Source organism: Notamacropus eugenii, chromosome 5 (assembly GCF_028372415.1).
Source record: "Notamacropus eugenii isolate mMacEug1 chromosome 5, mMacEug1.pri_v2, whole genome shotgun sequence".
In the NCBI taxonomy this organism is placed as follows: Eukaryota; Metazoa; Chordata; class Mammalia; order Diprotodontia; family Macropodidae; genus Notamacropus; species Notamacropus eugenii.
Window position 1 is genome coordinate 310,824,994 of NC_092876.1, and position 22,754 is coordinate 310,847,747.

Genomic DNA, 22,754 nt, shown 5'->3' on the forward strand with positions numbered 1-22,754 from the left:
TAAAGTTGGAAGGAACATTTAAGATATAGTCCAAACCCCTCATTTCACAAATGATAAAACTGAGGCTGAGAGAGTTATAGTAATCTGCTTTAAATCACACAGTAGGTTATCAGTGGAGCCAGAACTAAAAGCAAAGCATTCTAGATCCCAGCCCACAGCACCACACCGTCTTCTGTGGCATAGTGGACCTGGAATCAAGAATGCCTGAGTTCAAATTCTACCTCAGATGCTTTGTGACCCTGGGCAATCTCAGCCTTAGTTTCTTCATCCTTAAAATAAGGGTAATAATAACATCCACTTCTCAGGAATGAGGATGAAATGAGATATTTGAAAACCATTAAGCCCCATAGAGAAGTTACTTATTATTGTCTCTCTATGATACTAGTAAGCTCTTTGTTTACTCATATAGCTCCTTTCTGTGTTGGTTTTGTTTAAGTATTTCCCCCAGCTAGATTGAAAGCTCATGGAAAGTCCTACAAAAAACCAATGAATGAAGACGCTACCTGCATCCAGAGAAAGGACTGAAAAATAGAAGTAGGTATACAATGATACTACACACACACACACACACACACACACACACACACACACACACACACACATTTGTATCTAATGGTAGCCATCTCTAAGGCAGGGTCTGGGGAGGGAGGAAGAAAAAAAGGAAAAAAAAAAGAAAGTTACAGATAATTTTACTGTATATTTAAAACAAATAGCATGATGGATTTGCAGCTTCATGTGCAATCATCTTTTTTTCCTATTCTAATATGTTATGGAAATGCTTATTATGTTTCTTAAGTTCAGAATAAAATAAATTTTTAAAAAAGAAAACTCATGGAGGACAGAAACTGGGCTGACATTCCTTTGCTATAGTACCTAGCACTAGACTGTGCACCTAGAATACACTCATTGGGTACTTCATGAATGAATGAATGAATGATGAATGAACAAACAAACAACTGAATGGACACCAGGTCATAGATAGCAATGATGCAGTAGAAGGAGCATTCCACAAAGACTAAGTCCAGCAGGATTTTAGTTCATCCCTATATTGTTGTGTACATTTTGGGAAATCATTTAACCTCTCTGAAACTCTGTTTCCCCATTTGTCAAAGGGACATAATAATTCTTGCCTACCTCACAGAATTACTGAAATGATTAAATGGGATAATGTGTGTATGTATGTATGTATCTATCTATCTATTTATTATATACATACACATGTATATAAAAGCTCTTGGAAAATCATGAGGTATTCTATGAATGCAAGGGATTACTATAACAACGACAGTTTGCATTAATACAGTGCCTAAGTCACATAGGTATTAGGTGACATAACAAGGACTTGAACCCAGACCCTCCAATTCTAAATCTAGTACTTTATTCGCTGTAGATCTACCATTCAAGGGATTACTGTTGTGTTCTCTGAAATATCAGGTCCATCATTAGCAAACTTACTGCCATTTTAAACCTTTTCCATTCTCAAAACTTCTCCCTCCATCTTCTGACTCTCACTGAGACCTCCTATTGATCCTGCATCCATGGCCACCTTGGTTACACACTCACTGATATTCCTTGACTCCTTGGTCATTGTGGGGGAATTGGACTTCTCTTTGTTCCCTATTGTGACTTCCAGTCTCACTCCCTACAACTGGCATTCAGCAATCTCTCCTGTTTTAATATTCATTTAATCCATAATTTACCACCCAATAGGATTCTAGTAGCCTAATCATGGCACCCTTTCCCCTACCCTCTCAGCAGAGGACCTCATCTTATACTTCACCAAAATAATAATAAACACCATTCACCAAGAGTTCCCTCTGCTTAGTCCTAGTTCTCCTCTTATCTGTCTCACCTCTGACCTCACTTCTCAGTATCCTTTGCTGGATCTTCAACTAGGTCTTCTCCATTAACCATTACTTACTCACTAACCCAAGGCTATTGCATATGCCCTCTATATTCTCCCGTTTGGCATCTCATCAGCTCCCATGAGTTTGGTTATCATTCCTATGCAGATGATTCCCAGATCTAAGTAGCCCTGGTCTCTCTTCTGAGCTGCAAACTCATATCACAAACAGTTTCTTGAACGTCTCGGAACCAACATGTTCAAAATGGAAATCATTATTTTACCTCTCATAGGCTTTCCTATTATTTGCAGAACACCACCATCCTCATCATCATCCAGGTTCACAGCCATAACGTCATCCTCAAGTCTTATTCTCGTTTAATCCACATATACAATCCCTTGCTAAAGCTTCTCATTTCTCTTTTTGTAATATCTCTTGACTAAGTCCTTTTCTTTCCACTCATTCTGGTGCAGGCCCTCATCACTTCATACTTAAACTATTAACTGAACTCCTTTTCTCAAATCTCACCACATTCCAATCCAGCACAGCTCTGACTATGTCATCTGCCTTCTCAATAAATGTCTGTGACTCCCTGTTACCTATAGGATCAAATATAAAATCCTCTGGTTGACATTCAAAATTCTTTCTAGCCTGCCCCCTTCTACCTTTCCTGTTTTGTTAGACTTCGCTTCCCTTCACATGCTCTACCATCCAGCAACAATGACCTTGATGTTCCTCGCTTCAGGACTCAGCTCAAATTCCAGCACCTTCAGGAAACCTTGCCTCTTCCCTCCTCCCACCCTCCCCTGCTAAAATGTCTTCCCTCTAAGATTACCTTCCATTTATGCCCCATGTGTCTTTCATGTATATTTTTTCAGGTTGTCTCTCCCTTTAGAATGTGAAGCAGGGACACTGTTTTTTTTACCTTCTCTGTATCCCTAGTCTTTGGCATGCAGTAAACACTTAATAAATTGACTGGATGACTACATGCCATTGTAATCTTCATGTAGTATCCCCTTGCCTTGCAAGTCACTATCCTCTGAAGATTCTCTAATATTTCAATATCCTTTCTTTAATGTGGGGAACCAACACCTTCTACTCCAGATATACCTGACCAGGGCAGAGTACTGTAGGACTTGTGTTTATATTTCCTAACCTGTTTATCTTCAACAATGCTGGATTCAGAGGAGGCAGAGAACAGGCTTTCAGAGCTATGAGGGCAGTGTGGCAAAGAGGGTGGAAAGAATTTTGACTTTTAAAGGCAGAGGACCTTAATTTGAATCTCTGCTTTTCCACTTAATACCTCCATGGCCTTGAGCTCTTGAACTTCTCTGGTCTTCAGTTTCCTCATCAAAAACTTGAGAGGGTTAGATAGGATGACCTCCAAAGTCCCTTCCACATCTAGATTTATGATAAGTAGCTTGAGAGCGTCCACAGGTCAACAGCAGGAGAGAGGGAATTGGAGGGGTCAGACACTCAGGTGTTGATTTTTTAAGAGACTCAAGCCTCTTGCTCCACATCTTTCATTCCTCTTGGGGCTTCCCTTCGGACTCTATGGACTTCTTTAGCCATTTGACTCAGCAACATTCTTATCCTGAAAGGTCACCCCACCCCTATGGTCCCTTCTTCTGATTGGTCAGTTTCTCCTGGAACCCCTATTTCAAGTAAAGTGTCCAAGTCAGTCACATTGACTCCTTTTTTCCTTTCTGGGTTTCATTCCCGATTTTCTAGACTTCTTTCTTCACCACTCCTCATAAAATACCTTCTCCCTACTTGTTTTTCTTTTTTATGTGTTGAATTGTCCCATTAGAATGAAACTCTTTGAAGACAGGGGGTGTCTTTCTTTTTGCTTGTATTTTTATCTCCAGATCTTAGCACAGTACCTGGCACATAATCAATATTTAATAAATGGTATTTTACTTGTTGACATTCCTGGAATATATCATAGATTTGGAGCTGTAAGGAACCTTAGAGGTCTTCTAGGCCAAACCTTTAATTTTGTAGATGATGACTCTAAGGACCAGAGAGAAGTTAAGCACCCTGTCTAAGATCACACAGACATTCAGTGGCAGATTCCAAATCCAGAATTATTTCCAATGCATCACCAGGCAGGTTTATTGAACACTTCTTTTGTGTCTAGCCCTGGGTGATAGTTCAATTCTGTCTCCATTGCCCCAACTCTGGATTGATCCAAGTAAAATGAATCCTAAACAGAGCAGCCAGGCCCACCACCAAATCAACTTGTTCACATTCCCACACTGTAAAGGCTCCAGACCTTTGATGCAAACTAAGGCTTTCAGTTTGATCCTTGGATAACCATATGTTACATCATGGCGCCATCTGCTGGCTCATTTGCATAGTGCTGTCATAAATCAGCAGGTTTTGCATGTAAAAATCAGAGACATATTTGTGCCAATCCATATAAATGTATGTGTCCCCACACTCACTTACGTGTTTGAATTGGATAGCATTCATGATGCTCATGTCCATCAATTAAGCCTTTTCCAAACCTTTCCCATCCACCAACCTTCTCTAATCTCCCACTTATTGGAATTGGATTATCTCCAATTGTACTTGATCTCTGTCTCTACCTACCACTCATTTTGCTCTATAACATCCACAACAACATGCCATTTGTCATCTTTGTTTGTACAGTAGAAAGAACACTGGATTGGGAGTTAGTTGTCTTGAACTGAATAGGCTACGACCTTAATCCCTGTGTGGCACTGGGCAAGAATTCTGCTTCTCTGAGCTCTGTTTCCTTCCCTATAAAATGAGAAGATTGTATAGATGACTTCTCCGCTCCCCTGCCGTCCAAATCCTATGATCCAATGTCTTGTTTCCCCAATTAAACTAACTCCTGTTGGGTAGATACCATGCCAACTGCTTTTTCTGTTTCTGAGGCTCATGTTGACCACTTCTTTGCCTTCAGTCCAACTATTAAACATTCATTAAGCACCTGCTTTGTAAAGGGTACTCTATTAGCCAAGGTAGATAAGGTGAAAATGGTATAGTCCCCAATGAAATCAAGGGTATGGACAAAGAATAAAAATACCCATCTTTTAAAGCTGTTATGAGGAATTTACTTTACAAACGATAACATAGACATAGATTTATTTTATCATTGTAGAATTCTGTGATTAATCAAGAACAAAAACTCTCATCCTGCTCTGAGAAGTATTTGCCTCTCAGAAAATCATCTGAGGAAAAAATCTTGAGGTTTTCTCATATCAATGTATCCAAAGGAAGGTTTTATAGATGTTGTATGGTCCCAAATGCCCAGAAAATCTCAGATTAGAAAGTATAAATACAGGTCCTAATGTCCTTTACCCTGGTCAGGCACATCTGGAGTAGATGTGGTCAGTTTTCATGGATTGTGGAGAGTCCATCTTCATCCTTCTTCCTCTTCTTTTTCTCCTCCTCCTCCTCCTTTTAATAATAGCAGTAATAGTAATGATGAAAACTAAAATCTAGCTATTGCTTTAGGGTTTACAGAGCACTTTACATTTATTATCTCATTTGATCTTCACAACAACCCTGTGAGATAAGTGCTATTATTACCTCCATTATACAGATGAGGAAACTGATCTGTGCTGTAGCCTGCTCAAACTTGCTTAATTTTCAGTGAGAGCATTTGCACCCCCAGAAATTGGCAAACACTACAGATCAACTTGATTTATTGTTTTGTTGACTGTCTAGACTTTAGAAAGTGATAAGGAAAATGTTAATAATGAAGATTAAACTTAAAATGTTTTGTGGTTTTTTTTTATCCCTGCAGCTGAGCCTGACAGACTAAGAGACTTGTTTAGGATTAGTAGGCAGTAAATGTCTCAGGTTTTTCTGCCTCTTAATCAAGCACCAATAAACTTAGAATTCAAAGGTAGCTCAGAGGGCATCAAATTCCACCTCCTCACTTTATTATTACTTTGGGGGGGAGGTAATTAGGGTTAAGTGACTTGCCCAGGATCACACAGCTAGTAAGTGTCTGAGGCCAGATTTGATCCCAGGTCCCCCTGACTCTAAAGCTCATCTTCTATCTACTGTGCCACCTAGCTGCTCTACATCTTGTTCTTTTAAACTGAGGACAGTGAGGTCCAGAGTGGTAAATGATGTTTTTCTCCAGACCACACAAATAATAAATCACAGATCTGGCTCCAGATCTATCACTCTCTTCATTTCACACCCTCAGCCTTCTAGAGTCCAGATGCATCATTGTAAACTCATTGTAAAATCTTTGTAAACTGGAGAAAGTTCCAGGAGATGGTGCAGCTGCTATTCAAGAGAAAACTAAGATGCTTTGGGCATTTTGGTCTGGAACAACAAAGGAAGGGGTAGGGAGAACGACTTTCATCTTGGGTAAGGGCTAAGAAGTGGGAACACAGAGACTTATTCAATGATCCCCAGGGTATTGGAAGAAGGAGTCCTCCTTGAACTTAGAAGAAATAGTCTGGAGTGGGGTAGGTGGGGCTACTGAGTAAAGGATGTCAGAACAGATCAATGCAATGATTTACAAAGCTCTCATAGTAATAATTGAATGAGTCTAATCAAGGAAACAAAAAGGAAGAACAAGCCCATTTTTTTTTTTACAAAGAAGCTTTGTTTGATGCCTTTGCTGATTCCCAGACATACCACACTTCCTCATACTCCATTTACCTACCAATGTGATTTTCCTACATGTATATGCTCCCTTTCTTCTCAAGAAACTCCAGGGGATCCCTATGGCTTCCACGATTGAATACAAAGAATTTTATTGGGCATTTAAAGCCCTTCATAACATAGCTCCCTCCTCCTTTTCCAGTCTTCTTGCACTCCACTCCCTGAAACATACTTTCCAATCCAGTGACACTGTCTCCTGGCTGTTCCACAAACAAGACACTGCATCTCTTGGGCAATGGGCATTTTCTTGTTCTGCCCCTCATGCCTGGGACGTTTTCCCTCCTTCACTTCAACTACTGACCTTCCTGGCTTCTTTCAAGTCCCAACTAAAATCCTATCTTCAATAGGAAGACATCTCCAACCCCTTTTAGTTCTAATACCTTCCCTCTGTGAATTATTTCGTATTTATCCCATGTATAGTTGTATACAGCTTGCTCGGTATATATTTGCTTGAATGTTATCTTCCTCCAATAGATTGCAAGTTCCTTGAGGGCAGGTACTCTCTTTTACTTCTCTTTGTATCCTCAGCATTTAGCACAGAGTCTGGCCCATAGTAGGTGTTCAAGAAATATTGATTGATTGATAAGCCCTCCCTTGTAATGAAGAAAAAGAGCTTTCGTAAAACAAAATGACATAGCGACTGTTTCACGCTGTACTTACAGTTTTCTATACCTCTTGAAAGGAGGGAGGGAGATCGTCTTCATTTCTTCTAAAGTGAGATGGTTCTTTCATTCCAATCCAATGTTCTAATCTTTATCATTACAGTTAATTAATCAACAAAATTTGTTTTTTGTTCTTTTTTAAATATGTAATTTGTTTATTTCTCGGTTTTCAACATTCACTTCCACAAGAATTTGAATTCCCAATTTTCTTCCCATCTCTCCCCCCACAGAACAGCATGCACCCCACCTACCCCTTCCCCCCATCTGTTCTCCCTTCTATCACCTCCCCCTTTCTTCCTTCCCCTTCCCCTCTATTTTCCTGTAGGGCAAAACAGATTTCTATACCCCATTGCATGTACATCTTATTCCCCAGTTCCATGCAAAAACAATTTTTAACATTCATTTTTAAAGCTTTGAGTTACTTACTCTCTCCCTTCCTCCCACCCCACTCACCCTCATTGAGAAAGCAAGCCATTTGACATATGTCATAAATGTGTAGCCATGCAAAACACTTCCATAACGGTTATGTTGCGAAAGACTAACCACATTTCCCTCTGTCCTATTCTGCCCTTCATTTATTCCATTCTCTCTCTTGATCTGTCCTCCCACAATAGTGTTTGCTTCTGATTATCCCTTTCCCCAATTTGCTGTCCCTTCTATTATCTTCCCTCTCCTATCCCCTTCTCCCAGTTTTCCTGCAAAGTAAAATAGATTTCCATATCCAATTGAATTCAACAAACATTTATTAAGCCCTTACAATGTACCAGGAGCTGAGGATACAAAAAAAAAAAAGGCAAAATCAGTCCTTACTCATGGGGTTCACATTCTATTGGAGGTAATAATAACTACAAACGGATTTATGTACAGGATCTATATAATGGAAATGTAGTTAATTTCAAAGGGAAGGCCTCTTGAAGAAAGCAGGATACTCGGCCATCATCTTACTGTGATGTCTTCATTTGTTTGACTCTGCAACAGATCACATTTCTCCAAATTCACCATTTCCTGTTGCATGCTAATATGCCATTTCATTCATCTACCACCGTTTGTTTTGTCATTCCTCAATCAGCGAGCATTCACTTTGTCTGAAGTTTGCTACTGAAACAAGAAAAAAAGATTTCAATGATATTTAAATAGAGTTTAGAGAATGCCTACTTGCTACTTAGCTTGGGTGGGAAATGATGATGATGATGATAACTGACATTTATATAGACTTTAAAGTTTGCAAAGTGATGTGTGTGTGTGTGTGTGTGTGTGTGTGTGTGTGTGTAGTCTCATTTTCATACATTAAGAAGAATGACAGTGTGGTCCTCGGCAAAGCATGAGAATATCTACATTCAAAATGATTAGAGAAGAGCCTAGGACCAGTGGTCTGGTAGTGCTGCTATTCTCAGGAACTTTAAGAGTTACATTCCTTTTAACAAAGAAAAACATTCAAGCAAAACCAATGGAGCCAGCAACCACATCTGATAGAACCTATGCCATGTTTCACATGTATAGTCCCTAGTAGTACCAAGCAGAAGAAGATGTGTTTCTTTATCATTTCTTTTTACTGAGATTTTTTTCATTACAGTTCATTAGAATTTGACTGCTTTTTATATATTCTTCTTGAAGAAAATAAAATATTAGTGAGTTCTGGACTCAGAATCTGGAGTACTGGGTTCTTAGTCCAGTTCTGTCAGCTTCCTCTGTAAAGTGAAGGGGAAAAGATCAGATTAGCTTTTTAAAAAGTCTTTTAATTTTCATTTTCTTAATTAACAAAAATTGTTCTCCCACCAACATCACTCCATCATTAAGAAAAAAAGAGAGAAAGAAAGCCCTTGTAACAAATATGCATAACAAATTCCTTATTTTGGCTATATCCAAAAAATTTGTCTTGCTCTGCGTTAAATTAGTTTTCAGGTCTCTTCCAGCTCCATGAGTCTATGAAATCTAAGGTTAGACTTTTGTCTCTCATTCTGTATTTTCCCATGTTTGCTTTCCCTCCCTTTCCTCCATTGTCTCCTCCCACTTTGCACAATTCAACTCCATTCAGGTAGGCCAGCCTTTGCCCCTGTTTTACTTTCTGAAATGGGCTTTCTGGCAAAATTTCATTTGGGATTTTAAAAGCCTGGTGTAATGGAAAGAGCTCTGTACTTGGAATCAAGGGATCTGGGTTTGTCATCTGGCTCTTGTTTACTAACTATGGGGTAGGAATTTTAACTCTCTGAGCCTCAGTTTCTTTCTTTAAAAAAAAATGGATGCTCTATCTCTACCTTGCCTCGTAGGGTTCAGATAAAAGCACTCTGTAACCTGCAGGAGTTAAAGAAATATAATCTATTACTAATGTAAATGTTTTCCTATGTATTTCAAGATGTTTCCCATTTAAAAAAAAAAAACAACTTATTTTTATTTTCCACCATTTGGCTTTTACTACTTGGTCTTCTTCAGATACTCTATTTTTTTTTTTTTTTTTGCCCAAACTCTATCCCCAGTAGTGTTATCTATGTCTTCATATCCCTCCCTTCCGTTCTAAGGAATCACAATCAGGATTCTTTTCTCTCATTCATTGACCAGCTAGGGAATCAGCCTTTCCCATTTAGTAATGGCACAAGCTTTGATCTCTTGACTTATCTTTCATTTTCATTCCCTTTAGTTCAGCTAGGTCCTAGTATTGTCAGCTTTCTGTTCCTATTCCATTTGCAAATACCACCTAGGTTTGTATTCAATTCAATTCAGCATTTACTAGATACCTACAAAGTGTAAGGTACTATACCAGAGATGGGGAACCTGCAACCTTAAGGCCACATGTGGTCTTTTAGGTCCTTGGGTGTAGCCTTTGGATGGAGTCCAAGTTTTATACAACAAATCCTTTTATTAAGAGGATTTGTTCTGTGAAGTTTAGAGTCAAAGAGCCGCACTTGAAGACTTAGAGGGCCACATGTAATCTTGAGGCCACAGGTTTCCTACCCCTGTACTGTACTAACAGCACAGGATACAAAGACCTCATTATGTTTTATACCACCTAATGGACCTAATTCCTTGCTCTAACACTTATTAGTTGTATGACCTTACCCAAGTGACCTCTCTTTCCTCATCTGTGAAATGAAAGGATTGGACTAGAGTAAGGAGTCTTATCTTTTCTTGTGTCACCAAACTCCTCTCACAATCTGGTGAAACTTATAGACCTCTTTTTTAGAATAATGTTTTTAAATTCATAAAATAAAATGAATAGGGTTATGAAAGAAACCAAGTACATTGAAATACAGTTATCAATTTTTTTAAAACAAGTTTATGGACCCCAGGTTAAAACTCCTAGACTAACTGATCTCTGAGGTTCATTCCAGCTCTAAAATCTTGGGATTTTGTAAGGGACCTATGTCCAGGTAAAACCCTTGCTTCTCTGGACTGTATTTTCTACAAGGCTTTGAGTCAGACTGCTTCTGAAAGGGGCAATGACTCTAATTGTACACTCCTTGAGGAGGGGGACAAGGCAGAAAATGTGCTCTCATGAAATTTCTTGTTTAGTAAGGATAATAACTCCAAATGAAATTTATATGGAAAATATTACAGAATATATAGTATATGTGATAAAATGGTCCATGTCCGGGATCATGGACTTCAAACCAGAAGGAACCTTTGAATTCATTGTCTGACTGCCTCATTTTACAGATAAAGAGACTAAGACCCAGAGAGGCTAAATCCCACAGGGTCACACAGTATGTGGGGGTCAGTGGGTAAAGAAGGAAACAAATATTTAGCAAGAGCCTACTATGTACCAGGCAATATGCTGAGTGATTTATAAATATTGTCTCATTTGATTTGAGGTAAAATCTGAACCCAGATCTTCTGGGTTTCAAGTCCAGTGCTATACCATATGCTCAGTTCTCTTGGTAGACCCAGTTATGAGAATTATCTGAGGACAAAAGGGTGAATTTCTGTATCAAAGGCTGAGCTCAAGGATTTGTCCTTCACCCCAAATTTTTCATCTGTCCATAGTGTTCTTTCTGAATCTTTGATTCTATTAAACCTCTCTAGCTGCATTTACATCACAATAACCACCTAACAGGTTTTTCTACCTCCACTCCCTGCCCTCTTCAATCCATCCTTCATACCATACCAGCAGACTCATCTTTCTTTATGTCAAACCCCTGCTCAAAAACTCTTCAGTTGGTTGGTATTGTATCCCAAGTAAAGTTCCAGCTCTGAACACAACCTTAACTCTCCTGATTTCTTGTCTTTGCCCAGGCTACTAGACTATAAGCTCCATAAGGACAAGATCATTTTATATAAAGTTTTGTCTAAAATTTATATCTCTTAATATGTAGCACAGTGTTCTACATACAGTAGATGTTTTATATATGTTTGCTGGGTAGATGAATGAATAAATAAATTTATACTTCCAGATATATCATTCTCCTCCTAACTCTCTTTTCCCTTTGGGGTCACTACTACCACACAATTGCAGCAGGCCACAGGGCCCTGGGTTAGTTGCTCAGGCTAGGATAGATAAGGAAAGACTGGAGCCTAGAAAAGTGGCCAGTGGTCAAGGATGATTCGAAACTGGGAATTAAGGGAGCACTCCTGACTGGAAGCCCATCAACCTGAGCAGGAAAGGGAGTCAAGAGCTCACAAACTCAGTATCAGTTATTTTTTTTTTTTTTTGCCCTGGTCTGCCAACAGTCCTGTTTGTAATGGTCTTACTGGAGTCCAGATCTCAAGAGCATTCCTCTTCAAAAAAAAGTCAGAGTGATTGGTACGATTTCTTTGGGAAGAGGAGGATTATTTCTTTACATTCAGACACAGATACAACATTAGGCATTTTAATATGTTGTAGAGATTATTCCAAATGCAAAATGATACATGAGTTTTATTGGTTTGCAAATACAAATTAAATTCATTGCTCTTCACCTCCTTCACTTGCTTTTTCTTCTGTATTAGGAGGACTTCTGTAGACATCTGATCCTTTCCTTCTAGTCACAGGGTCCAAATTTAAATGGAATTCCCAGTCTTTGAGTTGAGCATTAAGGTTTAAGGCTCAAAGGGATCTTAAAGATCAATTACTTCAACCCCCCTAATCTTACAAATAAGCAAACCAAGGAATAGGCAGTAAAGTAATTTGTCCAAAGTCACATAGATAGCAAATATCAAGGCTAGCATTTGAGCCCAAGGATTGTGACCCTAAATCTAGTGCTTTTTACATGACATCTTTCTTTTCACACTGCCATTGAATTATCTACCATTTTGCTTTCCATCCCTCAAAAAAGGTGTGGGGAACCTGTGGCCTGGAGGCCACATGTGGCTCTCTAGGTCCTCAAGTGTGACCCTTTGACCAAATTCAGACCTCACAGAACAAATCCCCTTAACAAAAGGATTTGCTCTGTAAAACTTGGACCAAGTCAAAAGACTGTACCCGAGGACCTAGAAGGCCACATGTGGCCTCCAGGCCACCAGTTCCTCCCACCTCTGCCCCAAAAGATTTCCAGCTGATGGAAGAGAGTGAGTTATAGTGCTTCAGAGAGTCAAATGCATGAATCTAATCATAATTCAAACCCAGAGACAATTTTTGGATTTGTTTTTAGTATGGTCCCTAGTATCACTCTTAAGAAATATTGTTTTTCTGAAATCTCTTTTGTGATCTATTACAATATGCTTCACTTTGGTGGGGCCCTTCCTTGAACTCCTCATAATGCTTTCTTTCTTAACCTGTTGGGTAATTCTGACCTTTGGGAATTTTCAAGGTGTCTTGACAAGCACTATAGTTCAGGAAATCTCAGTTGAAATCCCATCTTTTGCCTAAGACTTTGTCAGTCCTCCTTAATGTTAGTGTCTTACTGAGATTATCAGCAATTTATAGATATATATGCACATATTTGCATACATCTATACTCATAGATGTGTGATATATATAATATCACTTATGTTGTTTGTACATAGCTGTTTGTATGTTGTCCCTCCTATTTTATTGTGAATTCCTTGAAGACTGGGACTCTTTTTGCCTTTTAATCTCCAATGCTTAGCCCAGTGGCTAGATGATAGGAGGTATGTATTAAATGCTTACTGACTTAACTTGATTTTCTTGATGCCCCATATCTACTCGGTCACCAGACCTTGTTGACTCTCTAAATATAGAACTATAATCATTCAGGAGATGAGTTGAGCCCTCAGGAGTCTGACAGTCCTTTTCTCTTGTCTCCCAAAACACCTCCACACTCCTCCCTCCAAATCCCCTCACATAATTCCTCAGTTATGAGGCACTAATATCAACACCAAAGACTGGGAATGGTGAAAGTTTGGAATGCGGATTAGGTGTATTTGATAAAAGTTACAAATGCAGTCTCACATTCTCAGTTTTATTGACTCTGAAAAGTAGTACTTTGATTCAGGGCCTCTGGTTGTCACTTAATCTAAATCCTTAGAAATTTTTATTGATTAGTGACAAAAATCCAATTATTTTACTCCATTCACCCATTTCTGTCATAATAGGGATTGCTACTTTCACTCCTTTCCAGCTTATCCATTTTATTAAATCTCCCTTTGATTGCTAGCTCAAGCCCCTCCCAATGTCTTGAAGTCTTCCCTGTTCGCCCAACTTCTGCTTTTTCCTCCTTTTCTGAAATCCTATAGAGTTTGCCTGTACCATGCAATGTAGCATTTAGCAGCATTTGATTATTAACTTATACCAGGAAGAGACCTTAGAGATCATCTAATTGAACTTCCTCATTTTACAGATGAGACAAAGTCCAAAGAGTAACTTGTTCAGTCATATAGGTAGAAATTGACAAAGTGGCAATTCAAATTCTCCGGTATCTTGTATTGTTTTGCAACCATTTTGCATGTGTAAGTTTTGCATTAGATTTTAAGTTCCTATCACCTCAGTACCTAGCATAGTTCTAGTCAGGGTTGGGGAATCTGCGGCCTCAAAGCCACATGTGGCCCTCTACATCCTCAAGTGTAGCCCTTTGACTGAATCTAAACTTCACAGAACAAATCCCTGTAATAACAGGACTTGTTCTATAAAACCTGGACTCAGTCACAAGGCCACAGCTAAGGACCTAGAAGACCACATGTGGCCTCAAGGCTGCCTGTTCCTCACCCCTGTTATAGGTCATAATGAACACTTGGGAAATACTTTTTGATCAGTTTATTGATAAGGTTCATATACAATAATGTAACTATCTGAAAATGGCAATGTTCTTTGTGAATTCTTAGATGGGGCCTTCCCAAAGACAGAGAAAAAATTGATTTGAATTTTAAAACAACAATATTTACTAGAATGCCATAGGATTTCTGGAAGAAATCTTCAGAATCGTTAAATCCTTTCAGCTCTTCTCCCAGACTCAGTGTTAGAATCTGCTGCTGCAACATCCCTGAAACAAGATGGTGGAGGTCAGAGTCAACGGACTGGGCTGTATTAAGTGCCTGGTGACCAAGTCTACATTCAACTCAGATGGAGTAGACGTTATGGTCATCAGTTACCTCTTCATTGACTACAATTATATGGTTTATATGTTTCAGTATAATTCCACCCATGGCAAGTTCAAGGGCACTGTCAAGGCTAAGAATGGAAGGCTAGTGAACGATGGAAAAGTCATTATCATTTTCCAAGAGTGAGATCCTACCAATATTAAATGAAAAGATGCTGGAGCCAAGTATGTTGTAAAACTGACTTGTGTTTTTACCACCATGGAAAAGACCCAGGCTCACTTGAAAAATGGAGCCATGGGAGTTATTATCTCTGTCCCTGTCTTTCTAATAACAGATTATATAGCTGTTATTATCAGATATCCTATATCTGATGCCCTAATGTTCATGATGGGAGTAAACCATAAGAAATAGAGTAATTTCCTTAAGACTGTCAGTAACACCTCCTTCACTAATAACTGTTTGGCCCCCTTGGCCAAGGTCAGTCATGACAACTTTGGCATTGTGAAAGGACTCATGACCACAGTTTATGCCATTACTACCACCAAGAAGACATTAAATTGCCCCTCTAGCAAGCTACGGCATGATGGACATGGTGCTGCCCAAAACATCACCCCTAGTTCCCCTGATGCTACTAAGGCTGCAGGCAAAGTCATACCTGAGCTGAATGGGAAGCTCACATGTTTCTACTCCCTTCCAAGTTCCTGCTCCCAGTATATCTGTTATGGATCTAACCTGCCACCTAGAGAAATCTGCTAAATATTATAAAATCAAGAAAGTGCTGAAATATCAGAGAGACACTTGGGCTATACAGCAGACCAGGTTGTAATGTGACTTTCACAATGACATCCACTCTTCTATCTTTGATGCTGGCTCTGGTATTACCCTCAATAACAATTTTGTTAAACTGATTTCCTGGTATGACAATGAGTATGGTTATAGCAACTGTGCAGTAGACCTCATAGTCTAAATGTCCTTCAAGAAGTAAAGTAGATAACCATGGGTTCTCATCCCAAACCAAAAAAGAACTTCCACGACTGGAGAGCCCACATCCACAATCTATGTTCCTGTACCAGAGATCCCATGCCCCATTCACATCCTTCCCCTAAAGTACCCCTGTAGTATGGAGGAGATGAACAGAGTTCTATATCTACATTTAAAATCACCATATTCAGTGAAAAAAATAAAATAAAATTATCTAATCCAACCACCTCATTTTACAGATGAGAAAGTTGAGGTTCAAAAAAGAGAAAAATCTTGCCTAAGATCATATAGGGAACAAGTAGCAGAACCCAGATTTGAAATCAACTCTTCTGGCTCCAATTCCAAGGCTCCTTCCACTATATTACATTACCTCCAGAAAATCTTTTTTTTTTTTATTAAAGTTTTTATTAAATTAAAAAATGACTTATGAAAGGAAAAAAAATTAAGTAAAACTTTCTGTTGAGTTAACAATTATTTTGGAAAGATTGAATTAAACATAAAAATTATCTCAATTTACATAAAAGAATAAGACTATTTTACTACCACAATTCTTTTTCAACATGATCCTTTTATCCAGCCCATGGTGCTTTTATCTACTGTACGTTACATGTATGCCCAATTCTTTCCTACATACTAATTGTGATAGTACTTGTGAATTTCCATTCTTAACTCTGTAGTCTGTCGTTGATAGAAGGCAGGAAAAAGCTCCTGGGTTGGGTTCTTGGGATCTAACTGAACTTGTTACAACCAGCCCTGCTGCATCAGCTCTACTTGTAGGTAAGTAAAGACATACGCTCATCAATTTTACACTGGTGATTTAGAGGAAATACCTGAGGTCAGTAATTTATTTTTTTTCAGGGTTATAAAAGTAGATTTCTTCTTTGAAATTATGATGTACTTGAAAAACTGTATCATATGACTTTGGCAATTAGAAATATGATTTGTATTCAAAACAGCTGACGTAAAGTTGTTTTTTTTTTTAACCTCTGGCTGCATAGATTTATCCTTCATTGCACAGAGCACATGTTCCCATTCAACTTTTAATATTCTAGAGTATTTGATGTTTTAATGACTAAAGTTAGTGTTATTCTTATTTTTAAAATCTTAAGGCAGTTCATTAATTCATCGATTCTTTAATTCATTAATACTTGGAGTTTTATTCACCTAAAAACATTACTTATGACACAAGTACCAATTTATACATATTTCTAATTAGTTTTGCTTAGGCAATAAAAACAAAAAATGACCAAACTCCTAACATAACGTACGTATTATGGCATTTGCATGTGAATAGGATAATGACATGAACCATTTTGTTTAACAAATTGCCTAAAGCTCAGACAGAAAATACACACCTACAAAGATGATTTTACAGCAATTAAGGTGGTTTGGACTCATCTTTTCTCAAATATGATTTTTATTCTCAAAAATAATTATTGAATTGTCCTTTAATATTTGGTAGATAAAAGATTAATGCAACTTCATACTTGTAAGTCCCATAATAAAACCTCACTGCTAGAGAAAGGCTTAATTTCCAATATGAAAATAGGCCAGTTTCTTCATATGTACTATTATTTCTTTAGTTCTTCAGTGTATCTGTGATGGCCATCAAAATAGCTATCAACCTGGCTAACAACATATTCATGTCTTCTTACTCTACATGATTCTTCATGGAGTTCACCTACATGTCCTTTCAGAAGATCCAGCCAGTGGTCTCTTTCTAAGTTTTTTTACATCGAATGGACCATAGCTAAAATCCAGTATTTCCAGGTCAATTAAAAATTACTGTAAGCAGACAGAAAGAAGATGCTCAAATATCAAGAAGCCACAGCCAGGATCACACAAGATTTGGAAGCGACAACAATAAAGTAACAGAAAGCATGGGATGCAATATTCCTAAAGGTAAAAGCTGTAAGTTTACAACCAAGGATAGCTTACCCAGAAAAACTAGTATAATCCCACAAGGAAAGAAAATAAAACTTTAATGAAATACAGAACTTCCAAGTACTACAGAAGAAAAGATCAAAGCTGACTAGAAACTTTGAAATATAAACACAGGGATCAAGTGAAAGATTAAGAACAATACCAGCAAGCCATCAGAAGATATACAAGGGTGAGATGCCTGTGTTATAATAGGATGAGAAGATACTCCTCAGAACCTTAATACTATCTGAAGTCACAGATGAAGGGAAATAAAAATGAGGGACTAGGAATAGTTTTATTATGTTTTTAGGGTCTTAAAAAGAAAGGAAAGTAAGAAGAAAGCGATAAATTGGGGAGGGGAATAAACTTATCTCAAATGAATAAGCAAAACAGTATATAAAACAGTATATAAAAGAGAAGCAAGGAGTTAGAGGGAATGTCACTTGAACCTCACTTTCATTTGAACCAGTCAAAAGGAGGTAGATCTCACACACACACACACACACACACACACACACACACGTGGTTTGGAGTAGAAATATATTCAACTCAACATGAAAAGAGGAGGGAATGGAGAAAGTTAAGAGAAGAAATAAGGGGGAAGGTGAGGTGAAGGAGGGATTGGTCATAAGTACAAAAACAAGCCCTTCTAAACTGAAAGAGTGAATTATGAAAAAATGTAAAGGAAAAAATGGATAAGAACTTGTGATTGTGTTCTGGTAGAGGAGAAGGGAGGAAAGGCAGAACCATAGAAGCATATTGAATAAAAGCACAGAGCATTAAGGATGCACACACTCTTTCCTCACCACTTTCTTCTTCTTTGGGGAAAATATACCAAATCTTTAACTATACTCATTTGGAAGAATAAAAGGTCAAAAGTCTTTAGAGAAATAAGGTGGGGAAAAAAATGGAAACTCCTTCATGAATGTAAAAAAAGAAAAGAAAAGGTAATTCTTCAATTAATGAACAGATCTCAATGAATCAGATCTCAAAGTACAAAATAATCATCAAACAATTTGATTTTAGTTAAAAAAAAAATAAGTAGAGCAGATCAGGTTCACAAAAAATAGAAGGAAATTAATCTAACAGCCTAATGTTTGATTAACCCAAAGACACCATCTACTGGAGCAAGGACATTATATCTGACACAAGTGACTGAGAACAACACTTCACATGTTACACCAAGATAAGTTCCAAATGGACATATGAAAAGGTCACATTATTTTAAAAAATGATAGGAAAAAGGGACAAATTACCTTTTAGATCTAATGATAGAAGAAAAATTCATAATTAAACGAGGGATGAAAAAGATCACAGAAGATAAAATGGACAATTTTTGGTTTAATAAAATTTAAATGTTTTTGCAACAACAACAAAAAAAGAAACCCAATACAAATAAAATTAGAAATGAAAAAGTTAACTAAGAAAAATCTTTGCAACTAGTTTCTCTGATAATGATTTCATTTGCAAGGGTCATAAGGAATTAATTTAAAATTATAAGAATAAAAATCATTTTCTAACTGGCAAATTATAAAAAGATATGAACAAGCAAATTTCAAAGAAAGAAATCCAAGCTATCATTAGGCATGTGAAAATAAAAACACTCTATATAAAAAATAATTATAGAAATACAAATTAATGCAACTCAAGGATTCTACCTTACAGACATCAAATTGGCAAAGTTGAAAAAAAAGGAAAAATGACTAATGTTAGAGAAGCTGTGGGAAAGTATTTGCATTCATGCATTGCTGATGAAGATATGAATTGGTCCAGCATTTGGAAAACAACATTGAACTATGTCAAAAAGTTACTTTGACCCATCAGTACCAAGACAGGGTGAATATCCTTAAAAAATCAAAGAAAGAAGAAAAAAGACTCATATGTGCAAAAATAAAAATTCTAGCAATTCTTTTTGTAGTGGCAAAGAACTAGAAACCAATCAGGTGTCTTTCAAATAACTGACCAATGGAGTGGAATACTAGTATACTGTGAGAAATAACAAAAAAGATAGTTTCAGAAAAGCCTAAGAAGACTTGTATGAACTGATATAGCATGAAGTGAGCAGAAGCAGGAGAAAAATGTATACAATTGTTATTACAAATATTGTTACATTTTAAAAATAAACAACTTGAAAAGGCTTAAAAACTCCGATGAACACAATAACCAACCACCATTCCAGAGGACCAATGATGATGTGCCCTTTCCACCTTTAGACAAAGAGGTAATATACTATAAAATTAAATACACTTTTGGACAGGGCCAATATGTTTTGCTTGACTACACACATCTGTTTCATAGTTTTACTTGTTCTTTTCTTTTTTTACATATGTGAGGGACTTTCCAGTTTTTTTCCTTACTTCTCTAAAGATTTTTGACCTTTCATTCTTCTAAATGAATTTTGCTATTATTTTCTTCTAGGTTCATAAAATAGCCCTTTGGTATTTTGATAAGTATGACAGTGAATAAGTAAATAAATTTAGGATTGCCTACCCATGAGCAATTAATATTCCTTCAATTTCCATAAAGAGTATTTTATAGTTGTATTCATTTAATTCCTGTGTGTCTTGGTTAAATAAATTGTAAATAAATGCAGGTTAATTGAAAATAAAGAGTTAAAGAAGATTTAAGCTTACTCTTCTTTACTCTGGAAAACAGAAGACCACTGGTCAGAAGTTGTACAACAGAAACTTCTGACTGAACATCAGGAAAACCTTCCTAACAGTAATTATTACAACAATTGAACAGGCTCCCTTATACTGGAATACGTTTCCTGCCACTGGAGCAGTTCGAGGAGGAAATGAGTGATCACATTATCTAGTATGTCAGAGTTCATGCATTGTACAAGTGGTGCAATTAGATAGTAAAGAAAGGTTCTCAGCAGAAAAGTTGTCAAAGACAGGGAGGAGGAAATAGTTATTATTATTCACACTTGTATAGCATTCTATGCTTTACAAGGGGCAACTATGTGGCATAGTGGATATGACACTGGGCTGGGAATCAGGAAGACTTATCTTCCTGAGTTTCAATCTGGCCTCAGTCATTTTCTAGCTATATGACCCTGGACAGAGAGCTTAACCTTGCTCCAGTTCCTCATTTGTAAAATAAGCTGGAGATAAAATGGCAAATCATTCCAATACCTTAGCCAAGAAAACCCCCCAAACCAACAAGCTTAACAAAGTGATTTTCTTTACAATATCCCTATGAAATTGGTAGTGAACATTTTATTACTCCTATTTTACAGATGAGAATACTGAGTCACAGACATATTGAATGACTTGCCAATAATCATAGAGATAAAAATCTAAAAACATGGGATTTGAACTAAGAATTTCTGATTCCAAGTTCAATTTCAATTACACTCAGTCAAGACTCATGGAATAATGTAGAGCTTGGATAATGAAGCTTGAGTTATCAAGAGTGGTTTGTAAATTATGTTATGATTTAAATTTAACGTGCATGATTAACACTTTTTCCATCACTTTCTTAAGCCTAGATAGCCAACAAAACCATAAATCTAGACCTGATTTTTAGCAGCTATTTTCAAAGTATAAGCAATCCGCTCCTATAAGAAGATACAAACTAGCTCCAGTCTAACCCACCTGAAACATTAAACACTTAGTCAATCAAAACATGAAATGCAATCTTTGAGTTGGTGTGGATGATCTGTGTAAAACTGTGCTTCTGTTTAGTGCTCTCGATGACAGTGATCAGTGCCTGAGAAGAAGCCAACCAGGGCTATTGATTCAATCCTTTATCCTGGCAGGAAGCTTTCATCTACTGAAAACTAACTCAATCAAGACAGGGTTTGAACTCCTAGTCTTGTCTTCTTTAGCACTAATTCTTGGACTACACTAAGTGGTTCAGGGGATAGCACGCTGAGTCTAGAGTCAGGAAGCCATCTTCCTGAATTCAAATCTGGCCTCAGACACTTACTAGCTGTGTGACCTTGGACAAGTCACTTAACTGTGTTTGCCTCAGTTTCCTCATCTATAAAATGAGCTGAAGAAGAAACAGCAAACCAGTGCAGCAGATTTGCCACGAAAACCCCAAATGAGATCATAAAGAATTGAACACAACTGAAAAACGAATTGACAATATCAGCTCCTTTTTCAACATTTTATTGACATGTAAAGTAGTACCAAAGAACCTGTAAGCATTCTAACTAGATGCTGAAAACCTAGTGTCAAATACCGGCTCTTCTACCTATGTCACCATAGGTATGATGCTTCTGGATTTGAGTTTCCCCATTAGTTATATGAGAAGTTTGAAGTAGAGGTTTCTAAGGTTCCCTCCAGCTCTACATTCTGTGATACTGAGATTTTAGGAGTGTGCGTGTGTGTGTGTGTGTGCGTGTGTGTGTGTGTGTGTGTGTGTGTGTGTGTGTGTGTGTGTGTGCACTTTGTGAGGGAAATGACGGGGTCTATAGTAAGAGAAAAAAGTTCGGGGAGGATATACTATTTGAATTTATGCTGGACACACTGAATTTTTCTCCAAGATGCCTACTAGACTGTGTGATGGCTCCAGCTTTATCCACCACAAGGTGGCAGGATAGAATTAGGAAATGAAATGTTCAATAGCCTCTAAATTGGCAACTTTACACAATCAAGAACCGAAGCAAAGTAGATCTCAGCAGGATTCTTGGAGAAGCAATCTCAAGCATTATGTTTAAGGGAACTTTTTCAGTTTTTGCAACATGCTAGTGTTTTGTTTTTGTTTCTTGCTTTTTCTTGTAAATTGGAAACTGCCTAGCTTTATCCCATATATTGTACAGTGTAGAAGAAACAATATTTGTTACTCATGATAACAAAAAATAGGCAACACAATATGTATCCGAAGATTATGCAACTTCTGAAAAAGTTATGGCATATGAGAGTTAGAGAACATTGCTGTGTTACTGCATATCCTTTACTAAAAATGGCAAACATGAATTCAGAGAAATGTGGGGATTCTTTTATGAAATAATGCACGGTAAAGAGAGCAGAGCTTAAAGGACATACACATACACACACACCACAAAGGTAATAAGGTAAATAAGTTCAACAGGGAAAGAAGACAGTTTCCTCTCAATTACAATAGATAATGTCAATATCCGTATAACAAAGTTAAAGTACATCCATCTCTTCTACTATTGATCTTGTCAGTTCCACACGTCACCACTAATCACCCCCTCCCCATATACTTTGTAAATATACACTTATTCAATATATTTAAGCTCCTTCTAGATGCTAAGCATCTGTCCATTAATTTGGGAATGGGATGAAGACAAAAATGAAAATTATTC